The sequence below is a fragment of the Marmota marmota genome, unplaced genomic scaffold, assembly GCF_001458135.2.
Source record: "Marmota marmota marmota unplaced genomic scaffold, marMar, whole genome shotgun sequence".
NCBI classification, from domain to species: Eukaryota; Metazoa; Chordata; class Mammalia; order Rodentia; family Sciuridae; genus Marmota; species Marmota marmota.
The window spans coordinates 16,899,390-16,910,417 of NW_026000075.1; the positions used below are offsets into that span (position 1 = coordinate 16,899,390).

The 11,028-nt window shown below is 33.8% G+C and overlaps 1 long non-coding RNA gene across 1 annotated transcript in view; it reads right to left on the minus strand.

Moving 5' to 3' along the window:
• The window catches only part of LOC125620069, a 266,716-nt gene that overhangs the window by 36,624 nt on the left and 219,064 nt on the right, over nucleotides 1-11,028 (minus strand). The gene's annotated exons all lie outside the window — the stretch shown is intronic.

Genomic DNA, 11,028 nt, shown 5'->3' on the forward strand with positions numbered 1-11,028 from the left:
GTGGGAGGGAAAGGGAGAGAGAAGGGAAATTGCATGGAAATGGAAGGAGACCCTCAGGGTTATACAAAAGTACATACAAGAGGAAGTGAGGGGAAAGGGAAAAATAATACAAGGGGGAGAAATGAATGACAGTAGAGGGGGTAGAGAGAAAAGAGGGGAGGGGAGGGGAGGGGAGGGGAAGGAGGATAGTAGAGGATAGGAAAGGCAGCAGAATACAACAGACACTAGTATGGCAATATGTAAATCAATGGATGTGTAACTGATGTGATTCTGCAATCTGTATAGGGGGTAAAAATGGGAGTTTATAACCCACTTGAATCAAAGTGTGAAATATGATATATCAAGAACTATGTAATGTTTTGAACAACCAACAATAAAAAATTTTTAAAAAAGACACAATTTGAAAAATAAGCTGTAGAACAATAATTATCTGAAATGATGATTTACTAATTCTCTTTACTTTTCCATTGACACGTGTATTTGGAAAAAGTGTTCATTCTGTTTCCATAAACCTATTATTTATCTTGTCAAAAAAAATACCCATGTGCATGTGCGTTAATAAAAGTGTAACAATTCCTTTTCAATAATCTATAAATAATATTTGCATTGGAGATACTAAATGAAAGCAATTTTTATTTTTATTTTTCAGTCTCTTCAACATTCCCTTGAGCTCCAGTAGTTTTTCAAATTAATGAAATAAACAATTTTCAGGTTTTTCATATCTAGGTTCATGGTCATTTGAAAATGTAGCTTCAATACTTGTCTTGTTTCTCTTTTAAGACCCCTGGTCTGTCTCTTCTATTTTTGAGTGAAGAATCAGGGGCTGTGGGGAGTAGCTCAGTGGTAGAGTGCTTGTCTAACATGCTTGAGACCCTGGGTCTAATCCTCTCCAAAATTAGAAAGTGAGTGAAGAATCAGATAGCAATTATCCCTGCCAGTGTACACAGTGCTGCTAGGGTTCATAATGAAATGAGTTTTGCTTGTGTTGATTCCAGTTGGTCGACAATTGACTCTCAATCTATGTTCAGGTTGTCCTCAGTGTTTGAGGACTATTGAGCTATGCCCTTCGGGGTCTATTACTGGCTTGGTTACGCGTTCATCCTTAAAGACATATTAGTGCTTATCCCCTTTAGCTTGTGACTCTAGCTTTGTAAAGCAACATCTATCATCTTTTTTTCCACTCAATGTCTAGGGTTCCTTTGCTCCTTTTTCCTAATTAGTTACCATTACCCCTCCATCTCCTTCTAGTCTGTATGCAGCTCCATCCTTATCTAGTCTGAGACTAATGTGGTGAATCTTTCTCTCACATACTTATATGTGAGTGTTTGCTGATGCTTTATCATGAGCCAGTTGAGCAGAGAAAAAATGGCCTTGGAAAATGATGTGAAGAGAGTGAGGAAAATAGACAGAAAACATGCAGAGTAATATTTAGAAATATAATTCTTGTAAATGCTTTATCATATTTATATCTGAAAAGAGAAAAATACAGATTTATTTTATGCCTACTCTACCCTAGAAGGAATGGAAGCAATGTTCATATTTAATAAGAATTACATTACTTTATAGTAGATGTTTATAGATAAGGAAATTAAACTTCAAAATAGTTAAGTGATACATAGTAAGATAATTAAATGTTAAATAGTCAGAAAAGTAACCAGAATTTAAGCCAAGTTTCTGTTATTTTCTAACGTAGGCCTACAGTTTTCCATTTTATCTTTAAACTTCTGTAGAAGTTATAATGATCTACATCTAAATATGTCTTTTATTATTTTAGAATTTATATGTGACTTCCCACAGACAAACGTCATTTTTTACTGGTTTAACAAAATATCTATAACTGAAGAATTTTTATAGGCAACGAATTAATCTGTAAAACTTAATAAATAGCCAGGCATGGTGGCACATGGGATTACAGAATCCCAGCCACTCAGGAGGTTAAGGCAGAAGGACCACACGTTTGAGGTGGCCTTAGCAGCTTAGCAAGGCCCTAAGTAATTTAGGGAGAAACTGTCTCAAAATAAAAAGGGTGGGGCTATGGTTGTGGCTCAGCAGTAGAGCACTCGCCTAGCTCACCTAGTGAGGTCCTGTGTTCTATCCTCAGCACCACATAGAAATAAATAAAGGTTTTGTGTCCAACTACAACTAAAAAATAGATATTTTTTAAAAATAAAAATTAAAAATTAAAAAAGTGCCCCTGGATTCAATCCTTGGATTTAAAAAATAAATAAACTTAATAAATACAATAAATATAAGTTAAGGTAGATTCTTTTTTTCCTTATTCTCTTTCCTGTGCTATAGACAAAAGAGTGAGATGGGGGGGTGGCGGGTTTGATTCTCCTCCTGATCCACTGTGGGTTTAATTTCAAATGATTCAATGTAATATAAGAGTTTCCAAGTTATTGTATGAATGATATTTAAGTCAGATTGTTGGACAAACAGAAAGAAAACAGCTTGCGTAGAGGAACAGAATAGCAAATAATAGTATTGATCACATGTACATTTTATAAACATTTTTTGTTGGCACCTAACAGAAAGCTTGGCATGTATTACCTGACACATATTGCTACAGGTCATTAAGTCTTCATCATAACCCTGTGAAGTAGATGATGTATTCTCTCTATTTTATATAGGCTAAAAAAATGGAAAATACCTAAGAATAATTTTACTGTAGTGATAACATTATGTAATTTAAAATTTTTATTTTGTTGCCTTTCTAATTTTTGTTGTTTATGCTTCAGATCAATGAATCCCCAAACTCAGGTTGCACTTGCATCACCTGGGGAATCTCATCAAGATTCTGATTCTGCATCAGTAGGTTTTAGATCACATCTAAGAGTCTGTACTCAAACAAGCTCCTATAGGTCATACTTTGAAAAATAAGACTTTAGATCATCGATTTTTCCATCAAGCTCAGTCCCATTTCTAAGGGGATTTTATGGTAGCTAAAAAGTAAATTGATATTAATATTTAAATTTAATAAATAAAGGCCATAATAAAATGCACACCTGATAATTGATAACTTAGACTATGCAAGAAGAGATGGTAGTAGACTTTTTACTTTATGACTATGCATTTGATTAAATGTCCCATAGTTTCTCCAGAGGCTGGTTCAAGTTTCCTGGTTTTCTGTAATTGTTGGACAATATTTCTATGGAGACCCTAGTACAAGAACTACTGAGTTTGTTCTAACATTCATTTTTTTCTTTCTAACTACAAATTTAGTGGCTTTAAACACTACAAATGGACTCTAGGGGAGGCTTTTTTTAGTGATCATACAGGTTAATGGCAAAATTCATTTCTTTTCAGTTGGTAGCACTGAGGTCTCTGTTTTCTTGCTGGTTATCAGCTGAGGGCTGTTCCCTGCTTCTGGAACTCCTATCTCTCACCTCATCCCCTATCATTATCATCAAAGCTGGAAAGAACTGAAAGAATCTTTATCACACATAAAATCTTTCCTGCCTCTCTATTACATCTGTCTCTCTGTCTCTCACTGATTCATTAAAGGAAAAGTTTAATACTATTAAGGATTTACAAGAGTGAATTCAGTCCACCTAGATAATCCAGTATAACTTCCTCATGTCGAGGTCTGTAATCTTTTTTTTTTTTTTTAATGTGGTACTGGGGATCCAACCCAGGGCCTTGTGCATGCAAGGCAAGCATTCTACCAACTGAGCTATCTCCCTAGCCCAAGGTCTGTAATCTTAATCCACATCTACAAAAACCCTTTTTATACAGTGCAGCTTTGTGTATTAACTATTATGAATGAAAACCTAAGTTAAACAGAATAGGAATTTATTAAATAGAAGCTAGCCCTTGTGGGGACAAGTGCATGGAATACTACATACACGGAATACGTTAAGGGCATCTGAGTGGCAGGCCACTCCCCCGTGCTAGGAGCAGAAGCAGCAAACCACTTACCCTGTAGGCACAGCCCTGGGCATGAGGATGGGTGTTGCAGTCCCTGTGGTTGCTCCATGACCCACTCCTAGTTTGGTCACTGCAGGGACAGTTAGCAGAAATTGCACTGGTGGCTGCCTGTAATCTGTTTAGCTACTGCCTGAGTATACACACATGGTAACTGTGCAATAAAATCAGACCTGCTTCCTCCTGCTTGGTCTCCGGAGGTCTTGAATAGGGACTCCACAGCCACACTCTCCTCTACCCTGTTCCATGGGCCTCCTCTCCCGACGAGAGAGAGCCCACACAAGCCCTCATAAGTCTCAGGAAGACAAGAAAATTGGGATTATGCAGCCAGGAATAATACCCACACCACTAATAGGTGTTGTACAACATGAGCACAGCATCTTAGAACCAGCAATTCATCTTATTTACTTCTCAGACTCAGTGTCTATGCCAACCTCTGCCATATTCACCAAGAATGAATTCCTCAGAAAGCCAGGTCCCTCTGATATTTTCCTGCTGAGTTAAAATATTAGAGAAACCGTGGAGGAAACATGGTTAAATGGCTGTCTTTTTTCTACCAAGTAAACTGGAAAATTTAATTCTGATTTTTTCTTTGGTATTAGTTTTCCAAATATATAGAAAAAAAAATTAAATGCTAGACCACAAGTATGACACTATGTCCAAATGACCTTCCTTCTCAGAGGAAGCTCTAAGAAGGCAATATCAGCCTGGCTACTCCTCAGCTCCACATTGGAATGAGAATGCTTATCTAGGCCTCACAAAACACCCACAGAGAATTCCACCTACATGTTGTTGTTTAATATAGTAATACTCATGCTTGTATTTTGAAAAGATTATGACATTTAATGAATCAATAACTCATAAAAATCATAAAATCTAAGTCTAATATTTCTTTAGTATTCTTATAATTTAGATATTTTTGATATTTGTATAATTTTGTATCAACTCAAAATGTCTTTCTCCAATTGTAGCTCTCCAAAGCCTATATTAAATGACACTAATAATAATCTGTGTTGTACATTATTTTTAGATTACTGATCGTATTAAACAGCAATTTCATCATATTTTATATTCATAATATGCTATGAAATAAACACTAGTATATTTTTCTGTGAAGTAATCACTTAGATAATTAGGTATTTAATTTTGGAAGACCTCAGTTTAAATTTCTTCTCTGTCTTATTTATTTGTCTTATCTCTGAAATTAAGATGTTAATTTCATAGAATTGTTCTCAGAATTGTAAGAAATAAAACATGCATCACAGCCGGGCACTATGGTGTATGCCTTTAATCCCAGTGGCTTGGGAGACTAAAGCAGGATGATCCAGAGTTCAAAGTCAGCCTCAGCAAAGCCAAGGCACCAAGCAATTCAATGAGACCCTGTCTCTATCTAAAATACAATAAAAGGGCTGCTGATGTGGCTCAGTGTTTGAGTGCCCCTGAATTCAATCCCCAGTAACCAAAATATAAAATAAAATAAAACAAAACATGCATCACTTGATTGCTCTAGTTCAGTATAAATACAGAATCAAAAAGAGAATCAGTCAACTGAAGTTTCAGAGTTTGAAGTTGCTCATACTTGACCCAGAACTTTTTCTCTAGGACAAGACAGACATTTTCATATAGAGCCAAGGTTACTGTGGAAAAATTCAGTTTTCCTGGAAAAATCTCAATTTTCCTCAGCAAATGGAATGAATAGCACTAGTCATGAACTGCCTAGGATCATGATACGCAGTATAAACTGAAACTTAAAGCATTTCCATATACAGCAAACCATGAAATATTGCTAAACAATGACCAAGTGATTTAGAAAAGCTACTCACTCTAAACATGGTGTTTATTCAATAGTAATGTTTGAATTCACTGAGAAATATATTCATGAATTTGATGGTTGTACTCTGTCACTTACAAATTCAAATTAGTCCCTGAGCACGAAGTCAGTTGCTTGGCTTGAATTCCCTTCCCACCCACTTACTAGCTGTGAACCAATACAGTCATTCAATTAATCAACAAGTTCTTATTGAGGAGCTGCTTGTGATATAAGGCCCTATGCTAATATCAAGGCTATGGTTCACAAGTCAAATATCATCCCAGTCCCAACAGAGTTTATAATCTTGGAAACAGCAGTTGCTTAATGATCGCCATTAAATAACAATTACACAATGATTTCATTACAGTTTTCGAGTGTAATAATATACTATCTATAAATCTATTACTAACTATAAACTTCACAAAATACGATTTCACCAAAAGCAAATTATGTCCTATACCACTTACTGTAAAAAGAATAAAGTATATTACGCTTAGAGGTGTTTGTCAAATATAAGAAAAAGAGAAAACTTTTTAGCATTTTACTGTGTAATGTCCTTTTCTTAAATATCACTTTTATTTTGAATATTGCTTCTCTGAATTTCTTAAATTTGGTCAGAAATCTTCCAAGCTGTGTCACCATATAATTTAAAAGAACAGCTTCTTTGACAATCTGTAGCAATAACTGCTGTCTGTCAGCAGTGATCTAAAATGGATGAGCTGATAGTGTTAATTTTGGTCTTTAAAAAAAAAAAAATCTGAGAAATTGCCTAGGCCAAAAAGAACCTAAGAAGACATAACTAAATATGGTACCCAGAATTGGATTCTGGATCAGAAAAAGAACACCAAGGAAAAACTGAGAAAATCTAAATGAAATTTAAAATTTAGCTAATACACTATTGATGTTGATCTGTTAATTGTAACAGATATACTAATAAAAGCTGTTAAGAAAGGAAGAAGCTGCCTATGGCATACACGGGAACTGTCTGCACCATCTTCTCATTTTCTCTAAATCTAAAACTGTTCTAAAAATAAATGTTTTTAAAAGATAAAATAAAGGATAAAAATAAGAAGGCAAAAAGTAAAATAAAATGAGCATCAATAATAATATATTCCAAAAAAGTACAATTAAAACTTTAGTGAATTTTACTCTGTTTTGATTGTTCTGGGTTCCTTATGTTTTGATTTTTCAGTTTTTAACACATATAACCTTATCGTGTTGATCTGGCAGTTGTCAAACAGTACTGTAATTTGAGATGCTAGAATTTACTAGTTTAAATTATAAATCTTGAATGTGACACTCTTAATAACTAAATATTAAATGTTTTTTACAGAAATAAATATGTTAATTATATCCCATCTGGAGTGCTTTCATTAACTCAAAACTATCTTATACCTATAAAAGTCATCATTACTACATAAAGTTCTTTTTTGTTAAAAACATGTTATTCAAAAACTTTTTATATTTTCATTCTCTATAACTCTGTTGAGAAATTTTAGTTAAGATTATGAAAACAAAATGTCTCCTTTCAAATTAGTCTGGTATTATAAAATCTAATCATTCATGTCATCACTTGGGTGATTCAACACATTAAAACTATAGTGCTCTGGCACTGATCCAAAGGATCATATGCTGCTCTCTAACACCAGTGTCTCATTTTGAAGCTGTTACAATATTACTGAAAATGGTTTAGCATGTCTATATGATACATTTTTGTTAAAAATATCTCATTTAGAATGAATCACAATGATTGAACTGACAAATTTCAAATTTGTTGTTTGCAAAATTTTAATTGCAAAAGACAACAATGCACACAGCCAATGAGCATAACTATTATCCATAATCTCAATCCAACATTTTGACAACACTTTGCTGATGAAAAGATTGCTTATAATAAAAAAGATGGATTATTATAACTTAGTATCACTTAAATATTTTGCAAACTCAAGTTGTAAATCATATATTTATTTTAAAGGAATATGATATTTGATTTTTGTAATTTTCTTGAGCATTCAAAATGAAATTCTTCTGACTACAGAAAAAGTAAGTGGTTGTATAGCCTCTATTTGACAACATAGCCACGTTTGAAAAATGATCTAGATTCAGCTAAAATTAGCTTCATAAAAACATGAGGAAAGTATTTTTCCATTATGATTTTGCACAAAACTAATCCGTATTTAGTCATTGCAAAAGACATGAGACAAAAGACAGTTAAAACAACTGTTGTCATAATTATTAATGATGAACTCTTCATCTGCTTACTGATGGCTTCTATCCAATTACTTTCTATGTCTCTCGAGGTCTGCATACACTTGGTAAAATTTACTTGTTTCCTTCATGATTTTTCTAAAGCCCTTTTTTCTGGGCAAACCTCCAGATTGGCAACCTCGAACAGATTTTAAAATACCCTTTCCATGTATCACCCACACTTGTCCTGCATGGGGATGATTGACATCTGAGCTTAGACAGTTTTAACTAAGCTGCTTTTCTCAACTAAAAAAGTTCCTTTTGCTTCAGCTGTTGCAGATACTTCCTTTAACTACCTCTAATTCAGTGTTTCACAGTTGTTCCAATTTCCTACTGCTTAAGCACTGCATTCAAGTATCACGACAAAAGAATGCTAAGTAAGGGCATCTTTTACAGAAGGTAAATTCAAAGTCATTCTCTCCTTACATTTTACATAACTTCTCTACACAGATAAAGTATGATAATTTTTTTTTTAATTTGTCTTTCTGTTTCAGGCAAAGACAAACTGATAAACTAGTTTATTTAACTTTGTTTTTATAATTTAGATATTCCACTTATTAATCATTTTTAATCCTTATAATTTAACTAGTTAAATAATTTATAAATTCTAAAATTATCTTTATCCACTCCATGCACCTTGGCTCTTTTCTAAAAACAACTGTTTCTGAAAAAGCCTTGAGAAAAAAGAGGAGATTCTCAAATCCAACCTGTACCTTTCAGAGAGAAAAAAAAGCAAACTATCATATTTCATTAGCATCTAATTATGAATATTAGCATATTATCAATGAGGTCTAAGTCATAAAATCATTAAATTTTAGAAGAGTCCTAGAGGGAATCTTCAAGTTGATCTGGGTCAAAATTTCAATTGCCTCAGTTTAAAGGAGAGGAAAATGATTCTCATAGAATTAAATGACCTGTCTAAAGCCAAGTAGCTACTGATAAAGCATAAATTAAACCACAGGCCCCTGACTTTTGTGTCATTGCACTTTCTCATAAGAACGATGATTCTAGCCTATGTAAACCTTCATTTGCTGCATAATCAACCCTACCATTGTGCCCTTTGTCAATGGATCAAGACCAATTATCTTCTTACTGAAGAGCAAACTACATTCAATGTTCAAGAGTTGTACTAAAGCGCATAATTTCCCATTTGATCACTAGCTTACCCTAACCACTGTCCATTATTTTATGTTCATAGAATAAGCAAGAAAAGGAGTAAAAAAATATTTAATTCCAATAAACCCCTTCAGAAAGGTATGAACATTATTAAACGTGTATCCAAGTGCTTTAAATAGTAATTCGGAGTATGTTTGTTCTGCAAAGGAATATAGTGGTTGAGAAGATTATTTTGTTAGCCAGAGTGACTGGGTTTAACTTTCACAGTTTCCTCATATGTAAAATAGGGTAATAGAAGTATTGTCCTCACATAGGATTATTTGGAGATTAAAGTCTGCTCATATGCTTATGTTATTGCCACAGTCATTATTACTTTTTTCCAAAGATGTGTAATGATAAACTATTCTAAAAATCTTTGCTATATTTTGTTCACAGTGATCTGCTCTCCATAAAGAATGCATTCCTTTTAATAAAACATTCACTGGAAAATTGCATCTTAGGCATTCTCTCAGTTGAATTTAAAGCCATGAGGAAAAAAATTTCAACATTAAAAATGTATATAAATGACTTTATACAAAGTTCCAACTAAAAATAATTGCTGATCAAGGTGTTAACACTTAAAAATGTAAAACAAGACTTTTTTTTCCACATTCATCCTATATTCTTCAACTGACTTCATATTCTCCCTCAGTTTACTTGTATGGAAACTGTATAGCATACATTATTCTCTAAGAAATTTCTAAAAAACACTGATTCTAGGTTTTATCTTCAAAGGGAGTTTTACACTCTCAGATATTAGTACTAAACTATTCCAAAATTTGTTTCAAAAAAAGCTTGGTCCTTATTTGGTTTTTCTATGACATTTTTAAGTTTTATGTTAGATCTTCAAATAGATCTTCAAACTGCTGTTCTTTAGCATAAAGAAGAACTTGCTTAAAGTAAACGTTAAGGAACAGATAAAATATAGGTTAATTTAGGAGCTTGGAAATTATTTTAGAATAGATAATGAGTCATGTATGGACTTTAAATGCCTAGGAAATAATGATGACTTAAGAAAAATTAAGATTATTATAACTGCATCTTCAAAAATTTCAGTCTTTACAGGGATTATCTAGAGCCTTGATTGAAAAAAAAAAGAATGGATGGAAATGCTATTTGTAAGAAGGCAATTTTGTGGAATTATAATGATAGCTTAACATGGAATGGATCACCTAATAAAAGCAGTATGCCTATTATTGCACATTTTGGTGTCTTAACCATAGTTCCTAGGAATTTTTTTACTGTCTCCTGAAAGTGTTTTAGTTAATACCTCAGTTCTAGTCAGCTGTTTTACTGCTGTGACTAAAGGACCTGAGAAGAACAATTTTAAAGTAGAAAAAGTTTCTTTAGGGCTCACAGTTTCATAGGTCTCAGTCCATATACACCCAGCTTCATTCCTCAGGGCTTGTGGTGAGGTTGAACATCATGGAGGAAGAGTGTGGTGGAGGAAAGCAGCTCAAGACATCACCAGGAAAAAGAGAGAAAAAGCCCTCCTCACTAAACATACATCCCAGATTCATGCCTCCAATGACCCATGGCCTCCAGCCACACCCCACCAGCCTACAGTTACCTACCACTCAGTTCATTCCTATCAGGGGATTAAATCATGGAATGGATAAGATTCATAACTGAATAATTTCCCCTCTAAACATTCTTGCATGGTCTCACTCATGAGCTTTTGGAGGTCACCTCATATCTAAACCGTAATGACCTCACATTGGTCAGTATTTTCTATAGGATTTCACTTGAGCTATGAAAGGTTTCTCTCACTTTACAAGACAGAATTTTTCAGAGAAACTGAATCAACCAGACTCTCTCTCTCTCTCTCTCTCTCTCTCTCTCTATATATATATATATATATATATAGAGAGAGAGAGAGAGAGAGAGAGAGA